An 18,079-nucleotide genomic window follows, 5' to 3' on the forward strand; every position below is an offset into this window, starting at 1 on the left:
TGTCATCACTGGGAAAAAGAGGAAGAAAATGAGAACTAGGAATCAGGGAAAGATATGTGCTTGTCTTTATTTTTGCTGTCTTCGGTTCTAGTTGGGCCATTTCTGGTATTTTCACTTAAATGGCTGAGTGGGGAATCTGGGGATTATCCTGTTTGCATAATAAAGTTTGCATAGGAGATGCTCCTTGCTTTGGATTAGGTGAATATTCAAAGTATAATCATGCATGCTTGAGTCCATCAGTTCTGCTTCTATCTTGGAAGAATGTAGCTCTATTTCTTGAGCTACTATTGTGGGAAAATTCCAGAGTATCCTTCTCCCCCTGAATTAAACATGTATGTTTAACCTTTTACAGCTGCCTTCCAGTGAGAGTTCGGGCTTTTATTGCCACAGCAGGAACTGCAGTATCTTTTGGTCTTAGTAGGCCTGCTTACCTTGAGGGTACTTTCTGATGACTGGGGAGTAGGAGAAGAACAGAGTTCCATCTTTTTTCCAGTTTTTCTAAGCTCAGAGGGACAGAGATTAAGTTTTCCTGTAACTTTGCACAAATACACATCTTACATGTTTTGAGTCAAAAGCAGTGTACAGCAGTACAGCTACTTTTCTAATCTGATATTAAGTATGAGAGGAAGAGAAGGGAAAAAAAATGTTTCCTTGCCTGTGTTAAGGAGTGTGATGTATATTTTGTAGTTCAGAAAAGAGTGCTTCTGCTATTTCTTTATAATAGTAAAGGTTATGGTATCTGGTGGTCTGCTTCAGCTTTTCTTGATTTTGTTGTAATCAAACCTGATTACAGTTAAGTAGTTCTACTATTGATGGATTCAGTCATTTTCTAATGGAGATTTGCCTTAAGAATCCACCATGATTTCTACTGTTTTGTCATATTTTCTTATTAAAGCATTAATCATTATATTTAATAATCAGTATTAGAGCATTAACCAATTTGAATGTATGGATATCTTTGTTAAATGTAGTGAGTGCTTTCTTGATACTGGGACATCATATTAACTATCTTTGGATAGAAACAGATGAGAAAAGCAGGCATACTATAACTGCAGTGTTATAGTTGAATTGTAAACTGTATTTACAGTTAGTTGTAAACTTTAGATGCCTAAAGACAATGGTATGCATTTGTGAAAATTCTGTGCATACTTTGTTGTGTCATCCCTTGTGAAATCTCTGGTTTTTGTCACCTTTTTATTGTATGCATTCATTCATCAACTTAGCACGGAGCTCACCTGTGTGGCATAATAGTTTTTGTGAGTAGTATTTGCTGTATCTGGCTGTATTGCCAAGTTTCTGGGCATAGATCTTAAAGTCTCAGTAGTATTTGCCTATGCTTATCCTGTATTCAGCGTATGAGTCTTGCTAAACTCACTGGTTCAATACACTTGTTTCCGTCTTGTTGTTCAGCTGCCATTCAGGCATATTGCTGCATTTGCACGCTCTGCTCCAGTGAGCACAGGCCTCTGCAAGCAATATAAAGCATGCTATTCCATTTTGACCAGTAAAATCCCCATATTATGATGGCTGCAAGTTCTTGGGCACCGGCCATAGAAGTACTTCTGTGAATGCTAATCTAGCTGATCCATGTTACGTTCTGTTCCTAGAACACATGTACCATTTTCTTAAAATGCCTTTATTTTCTCTCTACTGCTGTAAATGCTGAGCAATCAGTAATTCTGCCTGTCTCCTTGTGAGTACCCTGCCTGACACTGACGCAGCCAGTGGGTCTGTGGACTGGATGAATGAGCTGTGTTGATACTGTCTGTCTTCACGCATGTCATGTTTTTTTCTCTCTGGCATTTGTCTGAACAGAAATTAGTCGCTTCAGTGCTTTCAGAACACCAGATGAAAAGGGAAACACGATGCATGCGATTGGTTTAATTTCAGGTTGCCTTGTCCAGGTGATCTCCCCTTTAGACTGTTCTTCTGTATTTCTTCTAGTGCTTGTACCCCTTTTATAAAGGAAAGCAAGTTCCCAGCATTGCAGGAGTTAACTTAGAAATTCTGATAAACTGCTGAATGCAGGAGAAAGAACGATTATTGCAAAGCAAACAATTTTAATAAGCCTAATCCTTCCTGTATGTAAAGAGGCTGGCTTGGATATCAGTCTATTTCACGTGCTTTGGAGGCCATTCCATACCTTTCAAGGTATATGGTGTATCCTTCAGCCCAGAAGCAAGAAAAGGTTGAAGTCAGTCCTGCGTTTCCCAGATGGAGACTGAAGGTACGTATAAAGACCATTAGTTCACTTGTGTTTAGGGTTTTCTGCATTCAAGTATTGGGATGACTGAGATGGGGGAACCTTGCTTTTGAGCCTTAGGGCTCTTAATGAAAATCAGCTACAGCTGATTTTCTGTACTGCTGTATGAGGAAAAGTCTCTTCATGCTAACCAGTCAACTGGTGGTGATGCCTGCTGTGACAAGCTTTTTTTCCTCTAGGTGATATGGAGCAAGAATTGGAGTATTTACAATGACAAAAAAAAAGTGTAAGCTGGATTGATTGGTTTGTGTTTTTAGAGAGGAACAAGATTAGTTCCAAATGCTTTATATTAATAAGGTGCTGTACAGTATGCCCCATATTTTTTTCTCCAAGGCTTGAACGAAATCTGGCATGTGAATTTAATGAAACCAGAACAGTGATCTGTGGGAGTCCCAAGATCTGTTGTGTGACCATCTCCATCCTTCCTAACAAGGAGGGAAATACTGATGTCTAGTGGGACTGGTTTGAACTTCACAGCATGAGTGCTTTTCTTTGTCATACTAGAGATGAGTTGGAGAAATTACAGGAACCTTATAGAACATCTGGGTGTAGCCAGCTGTGTTGAGGGATCACAGTATGGTAGAGAGAGAGCACTTTTCATAGCTTGATAGAGCCCCTTTAATAATACATTACATGGAGTTTTATTTCACCCAGTCACAGTGTGGAATGTATTTTTGGGGCTGAACTTCAGACGTACATACACCACTCGTACCTCCCTTCTTCCTCAGTCCCTGTAGTCACACTCTGGCTTTTCTCCTTCAATGCAGTGTGAAAAAGCAGCGTTGTGAACTGGGCTCTTGCTGTTCTGGATCTGAGTGCATTTTGACAGTGCTGAATGAAACAGGTTGTAACTCCATAGTGAATCTTAACGCTGTCATGGCTGTCAACAGCAAAAAATAGATGGAGAAGAGGTCAGTAATGAGTACTTTATCTTTCTGCCTGGAGATAGGAATTTAAGATCTGCTGTGACCTGTCGTTTTTTCATGCTTCCTAAAAATCACCCTGATTTTTCTCTGGCACTTCAACACATGCTATCTACTTTTGCTTATTTTCTAACGAGGGAAAGAAGGAAGGTTAGTAATGTGTAGTAATTTTGCAGTTCAGCTGAGGTTGGTACCTGACTTTCTTTGGAATATGCAGATTTGCTAATCTGCATCACCACATAAGGCAAATTGTTTTGCATCACTTGTATGTGAATTTTTGCAGTTGTTATGATATGAAAAGGGTTGGATGGTTACTTTTTTTTTTTTTTTAATAACTGCCCTCTAGGTGTTGTTCCCCTTTCTGTATACCTGCCTGCACTGGGTCAGTTGCACCATGCTTAGTTACCCCAAGGTAGATTGATATCCTCAGGACCTTCTGAGCCTTCAGCTATCTCATGCCCCATGGAGTGGATCCAAAGCTGCAGAAGCCGTTGCGAGAGCACTGTAAGAGAGCCTTCCTCTACCCTCATAGCAAAGTGCAGAACAAGGTGAAAATGAGCGTGCAGGAAGCACAGGCTGACTTGCTTTGCAGCTCTCAGCTCTGTAAGCAAGCGTGCTGTTAGCCCATCAGGTTGGGTACTGTAAGGGTTGGACTCCCACCCCGGCTATCGGCAGCTTTCTGTCTCTGCAGAACCTGAAACAGCAGGAATTTGTAGGTAAAAGGCCAGCTCAGCAGCCCTGTCCTGAGGGCTGTGCTCCGCAGCTCTCTGCCACAGCACAGTCTTGCCTGATTATGCTAAAATCTAAGAACAAACCAAAATGCTGTAATGGCCAAAGAAAGCACCTGATGATAGGAAAATGGCACTGAACCCAATCTTATATGTAAAAGTGTGTCTAATACAGATGTGCGACTCTGATAAGCAACTGAAGGAGGATGTGCAGCCATCATGAGCAGGAGCATAGATGGACCTGGCTGAAAGGGAAGATTGGTATTTGAGGCTAATAAAGGGGCAGAGAGAAAATAGGACAGGTATTCAAATATCTCGACTAGCCCTTTCCTCTCTGCCTAGCTAGGACTACAAAAACAACTCTCTGCTGGCTGTGAACAGCCCAAAGCTGAATAACAGTAATACAGTTTGCTTCTTTTATGCAGCAGCGCTGGCACCAGAAAGTATCAAAGCGAATTCCAGTTAGACTAGAGAAGTGAAAGCTGGATGAACTTTGGAGAGACTTACTTGCTGGAAAGCTCAGAGCAGACAGGAGAGTAGAGGGCAGTGCCAGACGGAGAAGTGTAGAAGTACTTAGCAGTCGGGAAAGAGAGGGAAGGAGCCCTGTGGGAATTGCTGGGATGGTCGATTACCCCAAAAGGCTGGAAGTGGCAGTACAGGAGCCAGGACATCGTTTCTGAGATGTTAAAGGCTGCATATGATGCTTGGCAATGAAGCACCCTTCTTTACCTCAAATAGGTTATAATTTATGTATCGCTGTATGCTTGAGCGAATGGGGGAAGAAAAGATTGGCAGTGAGTTTTGGGGTTACTCTCCTGCTGTTGCTTGTCTTGTAGATCTAGATCTACCTCTTGAACTAATCTATCATTTATCTAGGCCCCAGTGTAAGTAAAAAAAATATAGCACAGCCTTGGCAGTAGAAAAATTGAAGTTCCTAAATATGATCAAATCCACAACTGCAGTGTTACATATTGGCAAAATCTTGATTTTCACAGAAACCGTAGCTAGAAATGAGTTTCTGTGGATAGGTGATTAAAATGATTGAGGCTTTTAAACTTAATACGCTCCTGTGTTGCTTTTGCTTGTCAAGACATATCTCTGTGTAAGTTTGAAATCATCTATTCACTTTTCCTGCACAGAGATTTTTGCAGCAGATTTAGTGAACTGTAACTGTCATAAGTTTTATTTAAATTTATTTTCCTGGGTTTTCTTTCCAAAACAAGTGTTAGCCATGACAACATACTAAGGTATTAAACCTGTTAAAACTTACTGCATTCCTGAAGCTATTAAGGAACTCTAGGATTAGTCTGGCTGTTGTCTTGAGTGTTTAATTAAGGACGATTTTAATGGTGTTAGTTCCTGAAGATAATTAAGGGTGTTCAAGTTAACTGTTTCATATTGTGAAAAGTCATTAAGTTTCTTTAAAAAAACTTCTGTGTAGACTAAAGCATCTCCTACTATTAAGTGTGTGTATATTGACTCTGTGTAACTGAAATGAGTATCTGAACTAAGAGGGGAACCTATCTTTTTAGCTGAAACATCCCAAGAGCTTCCCAGAGATGCTCTGGGAATGCTGTGCCCTTTTTCCAGCAGTCTCCCTGATTTAAGGGATGACGTATTGCAAGAACAATTTGTGTGAGTCAAAATTGCACGATAAAGCTTTGACTTTTATTTTATGGTATGTTTTAGGAATCCACCCAACTAAAATGATGGCCCTTTGCACTAAAATTCATGTTAACTATGATTTCAGCCCAAAGCTTACCTAGATTCTTGGGAAAACATGGTCTCTTGACAGCAGTAACCCTGCTAAGCTTGTCTGGAGCATAACGATTTTTTTTTTTTTTTCTGGAGAGAAATGTTACTAGGGAAATCTCCGTGCATGTGCAAATGTGGTTAGAAATATCATTAATGTCCTGCCAGTTTTACCACCTATCTTGGCTCTGCCCATCTGCCTGATCTGTAAGAGAACAGCAAAACCAAACCCATTTTGGATTGAATACTATGGCACATTTTTAGCTCTGCCAGCGTGCACGCTGGAGACCGGCATGGAGACTGCTCGGGATAGGCTCTCATTTCAGAGTTAAACTGGTTCAGGCTTGTTCCTGGCTTTGTGTGCAAAGGGTCTGAGGGGAGAGATGTATGGAAGGAAAACAGAAAGAAAAACATGAAGGATGTAGTTGGCTTCTGTGAACACGATCTCCCACATCTACTGAGAGCAAGAACCCCTGAAAGGTTTTTACACTTTGAACTTTTAACATTCAACATGGACCGCTGTTTCCAGGGCAGGACTGTCAGGCAAGGAAAGAAAGACTTTGTTTCTGTTCTGGTGTTTAACAGCTTGACCCCCCTCCATTTTACAGAATGTTGATTTGAATAATGAAACAAATCATTATGAGCGATACATGAAAGCAGTTTGGATGCGCCAGGGGAATAACAAGGGTGAAGAGGGCACAATGTGAACAGAATACTTGCCTTTGCATTGCCTAATAACTGAGTGAGGGGGAAGTCCAGCTGCTTTTCTAGAAATGGAAATGGACCAGATTTTGGTACTTTTGCTAGAGTTAAATAGCTTGTTTTTTCCAAATACTTTCATTTTACTCAGTCATTACAGAACTCTGTTCTTTTAAAATATTTGGAATATTCTGATTCTGAAACTTTTTCTCAGTTTTAGGTTTCTGTTAAACCTAAGAATGTATCTCCATTTTCCTGTGTTACCTCTCTGAAGAAAACTGTAAAAGTAAGCTAGTTTCTTTCCCAAAGAGTCCTAACATTTAATTGATCAGAGTCAGGATGCCTCATGATAGTAATAAAAATTGCTGAAGATTTGCTAAAGGTTTACTAGGTCATGCCATTAAATGTTGAATAAACTATACACTGTTAGAACTGATTGTGACTGAGATAGTCTTTCAGGCTATAAAATTCACATCTTGAGTAGTTTATACTGGCACAAGCAGCCAAAATTGTAGCCTGTTTTTTTTTTTTTTTTGTATGTGTGCGGTATAATGAAAATATATTTAAACCTCTTGCCTTCGTTGTTCGGTTTGGGTGGTTTTCTTTTGTTTTATTTTGTCTTGGGTTTTTTTGTTAACATGCTGCCAGGTTTATTTGCCTGCTACTTGCTTCTTTTGCAAATCTTGCTCTTTGGGCCATACTGCATATATTTTTATTCTCTTATAATTGCTGGGGCAGCTTTCCTTTACCACTGTAGAACTATATTTAAGAGTTTTTTCTTTAATGATACAAATGTCCTGTAATTTACAGATGATAATGAACATGCCAAGCTTAGCTGTCATGCTGTAGTAGTCTCATCAGCTGCTGACAGTACAACTTCCATATTCTCACTTTTTTTCGGTTATTTTTGTATCTTCCAAATTCCTGGTTTTAAAACTGTTCTGAAAAGAAGAGTTTGTAATAGTTTGCTTTTTTTACAGCACTGCCACTTGCATTTATGAATTGCCACCTGATCTTATTTAAAATGTATTAATGCAAGAAATCGTCTACGATGTAATTCAGCAAACATTAATGAACCTTTGTTCAGTTCCCCAAAATACTTGGATTTGTTGAGGGCTGAGATTGGCACTTACCTTGATATTGTGGGTCAGCTGTTGTTCACGCTGATGAAATAACTAAAGTGAGGTTATTTTGGACTTAGACAAGCAGAAATGAGAACTGAGTTTGGTTGCAAATTCCAAATGGATGAGTGGGCTTTGAAATTAGCTTTGATGTCTTCTACACCTTCCTGAAAGTTTTACAGTGGTTTCTAAACTGGACGCTTCCTCCAAGCCTCAGATCTCAGAGTTCAATGAAAGGCACAGCAACGTTATTCCCGCAGGGGCAAAAGGAGCCAGAGCACTGTTTTCTTGGAATTTATGCCCTGATATTAAAGTTGCCCACATGATGCTCAGGCTTCACTTTCTTCCTCCACAACAAATCCCCAAAAATAGAGCTGACCATAAAAGCCTGACACTTGCTACAGCTTTCCCATCCAAGTTGGCCTAAGGCTGACGTGGGGGGAAGTCTCAGCAAAGAGCAAGGATTCAGCAAAGACTTTTTTGTTTGTTTTCCCCTCCCAAGTGCCCTGCTCAGAGGCAGGGTTCCTGGCTGTGCCTCTTCTGTTTCCAGAGCAGTTACATAATTACTGCAGGACTTCAAAGATAGGTTAACGGAAGCCATTAAGGATGTTTTCCATCTCTGGACTGGAGAAACTTAAGGTGGTTTGTCAGACTACCCTAAAGCAGGCAACTGCCCTTTAAGGAAAAGAATTATTTTCTGCAAATGCAGCTTTAATTCACTGTTGACCTATTCAAATTTAAAATTAATCTTTTCACCTGTTTTACTTCAATTCTTTTAACTAGCGTAAATCTGCTCTAAGATCATTTTCCTTAATGGTGGATGTATAAAATAATACTTAAAAAAAATATTTCTGCAACTTGAAGCAATGGCATTTTCTGTGAAGACCCTGGCCCTGTATTTAAGATGCTGTCTAGTTGTGTACAAAGTCAGTGCCAGTTGGCCTCTTGGGCAACTTATAGAGGCTTCTTTTAATGACTATATGAGGGGTGGGGAACAGCAATGGATTCTCCGAATGGATTTAGACTGGACCTGAACATGCTACAAAATTTCCAAAGTAGACCCATTTATGCCTACTAGAGTGTACTTCACTTCGGTGTTTTCCAGTGACACTGTCTGAATGCCATCTAACTCAATCACTTGGAGCTCTGTTTATGTATGTAATAGCACAGGGTTTTTTAAGATTGAGGTCAGTGAGCTGGTGGTTTAGCCTCTCTCTCTCTTATCTCCCTGTCAAGGTGGGTTTGCCTAGTCTGAAACACACTGGTAGACAATTTGCCATTTGATGCCTTGCTCGTATGCATGATTTACAGACTGTTTCATCCACTGTTTCCGAGCCCAGAAATTCTGTAGGTTAAAGGAAGCTGACACACAATAGACGCACTCTGTGCTTTATATCCTTAGAGGGGGGTGTTCTCTTGTGCCTCATTCACATGTATTTTTTTGGCCTGTCATACCAGTAAGTCTTACGAGTGTCCCTTGTGAAATAAGGATAGCACCAACTGTCCGAAACTCAATTGCTATAAAAAAGCTTTTTCTGCCTTCTTCAAAAGTGAATGAATGTTTCTAGACATTGACAGCGGTTATGGAGAGCTGATCATCTGAATGATTATGGCACTCCCACATGATTCTAGCTGCTGCTAACAATAAGCATCTGATGCCTGATTTGTAGTGGGCAGCAGGTGCTCCATAAGACTGTTAAGATGCCCCAGCCTGGCTGTGTTGTGTAAGCAGCGTTATTTGTGACAGGTATCTGGAGTCTTCAGGTGGGAAAAAGTCACAGACAACGGCGATGGAAAGTAAACAAAATCCTGATGCTCACAAAATGATAGAGGAGTACTGTAGGGCTTTGGACAGGAATTGCTATGTGGATATGTTGCATTGGAAATGTCATTTGCAGTGCTGAGAAGCAGCAGCCTTCCTCGGCCCGTTTTCAGGACAGGGGTGAGTGTAACATGCATATATTCTACTGACCATTCCGTTTTCTAATTTTTCTAGTTGTTCCCTTACTTGCTGTAATGATTACCGGACAAATTGGAATACTCCAAAGTATATTGCAAAGGTTTCAAAGATAGATCTTGTTACATAATTTAGTTGGTAGATGATGTACCTCAGAGATGAAAGCCCCTGTAGGTTCAGCTCTTACAGTGAGGTTTGGAACCGTCCCAAATGCTGACCCTGCACAACTCTGACTCCGGGTCAGCACGAGAGCACAGCGCTGGCAGGTCTTGGGCTGCTAGCCTGTTGAAATACAGCATCCTGATCCTATCCTCTGGCAACCTTTGCCATTTACTCTGTAAGTAGCAAAGCCCAAAATCCAAATAAAGTTTAACACAGGTACAGCTGTACATTTATGTCTGGTTTACAGGAAAGCTACAGAGAAGTCCCTGAGTTGTTTCATACTTTTTTTGTATTTGTACTTTTTTGGTAAGGAAGCTCAGATAATCGGTAAACAGACAATGGTTTCCAATTCTCTTCACAGTCACTGGGGGATGATTCATGTAAACTTGGAGAGAGTATCACGTTGCAGTGGTAGAACACACCAGATATGTTTACATTGTAGTTGTCAGAGCAAGTACATTTTAAGCTAATTTATTGGTGGTAAATTGTCCAAGCTCTTTGCAGATGCGGTGAGATTACCAGTGCTTGAGATAGGCAGTTTCAGTATAGCACAGTATTTGCGCTGCAGAATACAAGGATTGGTGATTCGGAGGCAGAGCAAGCATTAACAAGCGGAGGACGGGAGCGAGCAGGAAACCACTGTATGGATGCCAGGATTTCTGAGTGGCAGAACAATGACCCACACCTGCCCAGCGCAGGCTGTTTCCTGCCTTGTCGCACGTGAGCCGCTGCAGAAGCCCAAGGAACATGTCTGCACAGCCCCTGCTTGCCTGTCCTTTGCAAACCATGGTGAGTTGAAGAGCTGGGCCTGAACGTTACGCCTCTTGGTGAGCTCGCTTCTCATCTTGAGAGCTTAGATGACAAAGGCGATGCCGACAGGAGGAGGTAAGCTTTTCTTGGTTAATGTTTCTCTTTGGGTGCAAAAACCCACTTACAAACTATTTCTTCAGGAATCGGTTATGATTGAGAGTTATTGTGGGCCTGGATGTGAATGTAAAGCCTGCTTGCCATTGCTGAGTAACTCTGCGTGTGTCTGCACTAAATGCAGACTAAGGGTGTTTGCAGCGGACAAACCTGTATTTAGACAAGCCCTGGTAGCAGCTTAACATAGGCTTAAAATAAACATCTTCCATTGTGGAATCTTCCTTTCCCTTTTGTCCCTCCAGTAACTGAGTTTGTCTTGGCAGTACAAAATTAAAATATGTAGGCTTTTGGGGACACTTTACAGACATTTGGAGATCAATTGTGAACTGCTTTAGCATGCGCTGTATCGCCAACAGATCAAAACAAAAATGCAGTGTAACTTGGAATTGCAGTCTCAGCCTGTGAAGACCCAAGACTAGGCTAAAGGCAGTACTGGAAATAAGGCTACATCTTAACTGGCAGAACTGCATTATACAGAAAAAAATTGACAACATTTGCATTGAAATGAGATTGCACTGAGATGAATTTAGGTCGCTGGCTGTTTCATACTGCTACTATTAGCCTCTCCATTTCATTGACAGAAAATAAATGCCTTCCTCAGTATTTTAATGTAGTTAAATAAGTGAGGAAAAAGCTAACTCAAGTCTATTAAATGAACTTAGGCAAGATGAAAGTGTATGCCTGTACTCTGCAGAGTCTCACAGGAATGTATTATGATATTTCCTGCCCTGACAGATGTGTGCCGTTAACTTCAGCATTCTGTATTGGCAAGAAGTAGGAGAATTGTCAGTGGGGAATAAGCAGACACCACTTTTGAGGAGCCATCTCAATACTGATTCATGCTGTACCTGGTTACTACCTCAAGAAAAATATTTGCCTTTGATATGCTGAGATTGCTGTTTTGTCTGGAGCTGAAGTCATATATCTGGTCCGTGTTTACAAAGGCTATTTTACATAGTCTTTACAAAGAGTAAAAGCTGTCCACTAGAGGGGAACTGAGGATTTCTAGAGCATCTGACTGACACAGTATTGTACAGTCCGATTCCCACTGGAAAATCAGCAGGCGTGTGATGTGGTTGGTAACAGCGCATGTCATGTGCCCAACAGGCAGAAGCTGGAGATAGTTCTGTGTAACAAATGAGTCATTATTTTCTTAAAGGACATTCTTTAATGCATTTTTGCCACCTCATCATGCCCTCTGCCACAGCTGATTACTACAGCCATCACCCAGGAGTTTGTAGCATGGGACTAGATGGGACATTCTGGTACTTGCTTTGTTCTAGTTCACTCTGCTTTTCAGCGGTACTAAGGATCCAGTTCTTTGCTATTTTCTGTCCATCCACTGCTGAAAGTAAAAATGTGTTTAACCAATTTGCATCATATTCTTTAATAAAGGTTGTTATGCTAGCCTCTTAAGGCATGAAGGTAATACAAAATAGAACTTAGAAAAAAGATCTGATATTCCTGATTAAAAACAAAAAAGCAGAGGTAGCATCAATCAGTCTGCCTCCCTCTAGTTACGCAAGCAAGCACATTGTGCCCTATATACAATAGCTCAGAGAAAGGTGCGACATCTAGAAAGGGGAAAGATATTTTATGAAGTTATTAATTATTTTCTGCAAAAGTGATTTGATTATTTAGGTATTGTGATTTTTTTAATATGCTGATATTTTCACTGACATCTGGTTCTCTAGTGTAACCATACATACTTGTATATACAAGATTTGCTCCTGTATGGAATGGCTCCGACTCTTGCCTTTCTTCTTTAAGGAATCTTCTTCCCATCTATAAAGAAAATTGAATCGTTTTCCTAAAAGAACGAGTGCATTCTGAGCTATCCTAGTATAATATGCACCATCTTAACTGGGTTTTAGCTTTACTGTGAGGGACACTTAACAAGATCAATGCTACATGGGAAGATGTATTGAACAACAGAAAATTTGTATCAGTAAAAATAGCACTTGTGGTCTGTACTGGCATTGATCTTGGTAAATTTATGGCAAACCTAGAGGTTATGTGAGACCTATGCCATAGTAAAAATGTACTACTTTATTCCCTGAAAGTGGATGCTCTAGAAAAATGGAACTGATAAATTTCTTTGCCTGGAGATGCAGCACTGATTTTATTTCCATTTCACACTCTTAGCAGATGCGCTTCATGCTGCCAGCACTTACTTGTAATTTCATGTGCACTATTGTACTTTAGTTTAAGTATATGTGATTTTTAAAATAGAATCACAGAATAGTTTGGCTTGGAAGGGACCTTAAAGATCATCTAGTTCCCACTCCCCTGCCATGGGCAGGGACACCTTCCACTAGACCAGGTTGCTCAAAGCCCCATCCAACCTGGCCTTGAACGCTTCCAGGGAGGGGGCATCCACAACCTCTCTGGGCAACCTGTGCCAGTGCCCCACCACCCTCACAGTGAAGGGCTTCTGCCTTACATCTAATCTAAATCTACCCTCTTGCAGTTTAAAGCCATTACCCCTTGTCCTATCACTACATGGCCTTGTAGAAAGTCCCTCTCTGGCTTTCCTGTAGGCCCCCTTTAGGTACTGGAAGGCTGCTATAAGGTCTCCCTGGAGCCTTCTCTTCTCCGCGTTGAACAACCCCAACTCTCTCAGCCTGTCCTCATAGGAGAGGTGCTCCAGCCCTCTGACCATCTTTGTGGCCCTCCTCTGGACTCGCTCCAACAGCTCCATGCCTTCCTTATGTTGGGGGCCCCAGAGCTGGACGCAGTACTCCAGGTGGGGTCTCATGAGAGCAGAGTAGAGGGGGAGAATCACCTCCCTCGACCTGCTGGTCACGCTTCTTTTGATGCAGCCCAGGATATGGTTGGATATCTGGGCTGCAAATGCACGTTGCTGGGTCACGTTGAGCTTCTCGTCAACCAACACCCCCAAGTCCTTCTCCTCAGGGCTGCTCTCAACACACTCATTGCCCAGCCTGTATTTGTGCTTGGGATTGTCCCGACCCATGTGTGGGACCTTGCACTTGGCCTTGTTGCACTTCATGAGGTTCACATGCGCCCACCTCTCCAGCCTGTCAAGGTCCCTCTGGATGGCATCGCTTCCCTCCAGCATGTTGACCACACGACACAGCTTGGTGTCATCAGCAAACTTGCTGAGGGTGCACTTGATCCCCACTGCCCATGTTGCTGACAAAGATGTTAAACAGCACTGGTTGCAACACTGACCCCTGAGGAACGCCACTTGTCACTGGTCTCCACTCGGACATCAAGCCATTGACTGCAACTCTCTGAGTGTGACCATCCTGCCATTTCCTTATCCACTCAAATCCACGTCTCTCCAATTTAGAGACAAGGATGTCGTGCGGGTCAGTGTCAAATGCTTTGCACAAGTCCAGCTAGATGTCTGTTGCTCTTCCCTTATCCACTAATGCTGTAACCCTGCCATAGAAGGCCCCCAGATTTGTCAGGCGTGATTTGCCCCTAGTGTAGCCATGTTGGCTGTTACCAATCATCTCCTTATTTTCCATGTGCCTTGGCATAGTTTCCAGGAGGATCTGTTCCGTGATCTTACTGGGCACAGAGGTGAGACTGACTGGCCTGTAGTTCCCCAGGTCTTCCTTTCTCCCCTTTTTAAAAATGGGGGTTATGTTTCCCCTTTCCCAGTCAGTGGGAACTTCCCTGGACTGCCATGACTTCTCAAACATGATGGATAGTGGCTTAGCCACTTCATCTGTCAGTTCCCTCAGGACCCGTGGATGAATCTCATCAGGTCCCTTAAATAGCCTTAAATTATTGTGATTTTTCCTTAATGTTCTAATACATGAAATATCATTATTTAACAAACCCAAATAGTTCCTTTATCAGCTTAAAGAATGCAAATATATGTGGCAGATTCAGAAGACTGCAATATGTAAAAATTGTCATAGTTCCCTAGTTTGTTACAACAAACTTTCGCTAAGCAAGTTTACTTCTGAAATCTTCAAAAAACATTCCTTGCAACTACATTAGTTGATTGTGTTGCATACAAAGAGTATTTAAGTAAGAAGCAAGATAAAATTACTTTTCTTAGGTAACTTTTTCCTGTAATCGTTCCATGTCCTCATTACCTATATGGGTAGTGTGAGAACAAAAAAAACCTTTTCAGTCATGTAAAAGTACAAAAAGAGATTATAGATTGTAATTTTTCAACCTAAATGACTGCTACATTTCTTTTGTTACAAGTTTTGCTGAAGGTTTGCATGTGATGTTTATTTTGCACATACACACAGATTTGAAGACTAACATAGAAAAGTGATTTACAGATCAGCATTTGGAAGTTAGACTGGTGATACAGATCATCTGAACACTTACTTCAGCTCTTGCCCGTGTTATGGGACCTCTGCAGAAGACGGCGGTGTGGACACATTGCATTGCGTGTTGGCAGTGACAGACAGACGGGGTGGGAGAAGGCAGTTCTGCCACTAGATCTGCATCTCCCCAAACAGAATAGGTTAAGTTCCCTGTCAGCATAGCCATGATGACACCAGGGGGTTTTGCAGTACTTTATTGGCATCTCAGGGGAAATCTGTGTTCTTTGCAGCTAAAGCAATCTATTCCCTTTCACACAAATCTGAGGGAAGGTATAATGACCCTGCCTAATGCGGTCAGACAGCATTTGACAAGCCTCATTCTTTCTGCCTCTCACATGAAGGGTTAAATTATAACTACTGTAGTATTGCCTTTTAAGGCTGCTGAAGCCAAATGAGTGTCCTTTAGACTCTGTAAGTGTACAGATACTTAATACATCTGCTTAAATTAAACTCTAGTCAAACTACTGATTGCTTTCCTCACCTTTTTTACCCTTAAATCATTAATGGACATTTTCCGCAAGCAAGTTAACAAAATGCCTAAGACGACAATGAACTTCAGACATATTAGCTTGGCCCTTTCATTCCAGAGTCTCTCCTCCTATGCAGATTGTTTAAAGACTGCAAATGCACAAAAGGATGCTTCCCAATCTGGACCACAGGTTACAGGACAGTAGTTAATCGAATATTTAGAATTGTTTTGAGATTTTCCTCCATTGCAGATTATGTACCTTCTTTTTAAAAAAAAACGAAACCAAACAACAAAATGAAAACAAAAACCCAACCAACTAAATAAAAACCCCAAGCATCCCCCCCCCCCTTTACTCAGGGTGATAGTTCGGTTTTGGTCAGTTCTGGGGGGTTCAGCACACCAGCTGTGATCCTTGCAGGGAAGGACCCCTTCCAGGATGGCTGTATGAATACCCTCTAAATTTCTTCTCTGTACCCTCAGGAGCTGCTGCTGCTGCACTGTCTGCAGAATAGAGAACATTTCTAGATCATCTGTATGCTGAGACAGCTACTAGTGACTTAGAACTACACATCCTGCAACCGTGACTTACCGAAAATAAGGTAATTTAACTAGGTGCTGCTCTCATCCCTGGCCACGCTACCTGAGTACCTTTATCCTTTGGATTCTTAAAGCCCAGAGGCTGGGGGAGGGAGGGGTTTATAGGCATTATTCAATGTTTTACTTCATTTTCTATTTTAAAGTGAGGATTTAAGAACTCTTCTGGTAATGGGTGGGATAAAAGTGTGGTTACAAAAGGTACGGCTATGGCACCATTATAATCCACTTGCCTTTGAAGGCCCTGTAGGAAGAGTTTCTGAAGTGAACAAAGGAGAAGATTAATCAGTGATTTGAAATCTAAGCCAAATGGTAGTTAGTTGCCAAAGTACCGTAGGCCAAGTCAGCAGAAACCTAGAGCTGGAGGGGGCTGCATTGCTTCTTATGAAACCAAGGACAAAGGAGACATGGAGGAGGGACTCTTTCCGCGAGCCTTTTGTTTCTGCGGCTTGTTTTCACAGGTCTGTCTCTTGCCAGCAAGGTTGCCGTCTCAATATTACGGTATGCACTTGACTGGCATGTTCATATGAAAAGTGGAGTTAATTAAAAGCGGAGGACTTGTCATCAGGAGGGTATCCAGAGAAGATAAAGAAAAGCAATTAGGATCAATATGTATTAATTTAAAGTGCATTTTTATTCTCAAGTTGGGTTTCTTCTTCAGGTCCAAAGCTGCCTGTGATCTAAAGTTGGTTTGCATCTGACTAGGACCGCTTCGTCTGCATAAAGATCCAGAGTATTTCAATGTACACTGCAACCGATACGCCTTTACTCTTCTGAGTGTTCCTGTACAGATGAACCCTTATGAACTCCAAGCTTCTTATATGCAGTAGCCTAATGACTACTTGTGAATACACAAATATTCTTCTTCACTGGTTATGAGCATCGGAAAAACAATTTTCCTAGAGTGAAATGTCCTGTGGTTAATTTTAGCCCAAAACACTGGTTTTTGAGCTTCTGTAGAATTCAAAAAGCAAAACATATCAAGCACTGTAATGGGAACTGGAGCCTTACATGCACTTGTATGCAAAAAAGTTTTATCATATTTATTAGTTTTGTATTGAAGTGTAGGAAACGGCACATCTCGAACGGTTGTTTCAGAATTGTGATTTTCCAGCCATCTCTTGTGTGGCTATGGGAAGCTTTCAGTTAACCTTTTGATTTCAGCCTGTGTCCTGGAGCCCAAGAAATGATCAAAGTAAACAGAGGCTGTTCACTATCTGGGCAGCTGTCTTCAGTCATTTGTTTCAGCAACCCAGTGCACTTGTGTTCCCAAAATGCTCTGCGCTCCCAAAGAAATCTCTGCAAATGCCAAGCTAGCCTTGCCTTTCCTAATATCTAAAGCAGCATCTCTTGATGGAGTTTAAGGCTACTCACCTCTTTTAGTCATCTAATGTATATGCAGAACAATTCATTCCTTTTACTTTGCAGTAACTTCTTACGGTTCTTGAAGAATGTTATGATGTTTCCCCTCTGCCTTCTCTGCAGGTTAAATGCCATTTATTTCAGTTCTCCTCCCTGGGCCAGTGTCTAGAGCTCTGATAGTTCCTGTCCTCCCTTTTTTTCTGCCCCCTCCCCAGCCCCCCTTAGTTGGCTGCCCTTTTTGACATGAGGTATCCAAAATTGGACCATATGCCAGCTGAGGCCTTGTCACTTCAGAGATGTCTTAGAAGTGAGCCTTGAGTTTGTGTCATTCTTCTCGCAGTCCTTCGAAGAGCAAGTATTAGTTTTAATATTTACCTGAACACCGTAAGGTGGATCTAGGTACTTTAAAAGATACGTGAAGTTCAGGAACCTTTGTAAATATTGCACGAAGGAGTAAATCTGGATGGCGGCTCTGAAAGGGGAGTTGTGCTGTACACGTAGCAACTGCACAGGCTGTAAACATCCGAGATCGCTTCAGAATTTCAGCTCTAGGACTATTTCAGCTTTCAGAATTTCACTCAACCCTGGGGATGTTTGTATTTCCACCTGCAGTTTGTGCGGGTACCTGAGCTGCCCTAATTGGGTAGAGCGAACAGCAGCGCTGTCCCGCTGAGCGCGCAGCCGTGGGTAGAACCCGATCCTCACCGACTATTCCATCAGCTTCTGCAACAGATTTTGCAGGCTGGGGGGGTGAAAGCTGCAGGTGGCCGAACTTGCGTGAGTCGACAGCTCCCTTGTCATATGTC

The sequence above is a fragment of the Haliaeetus albicilla genome, chromosome 11 (assembly GCF_947461875.1).
Source record: "Haliaeetus albicilla chromosome 11, bHalAlb1.1, whole genome shotgun sequence".
Classification (NCBI taxonomy): Eukaryota; Metazoa; Chordata; class Aves; order Accipitriformes; family Accipitridae; genus Haliaeetus; species Haliaeetus albicilla.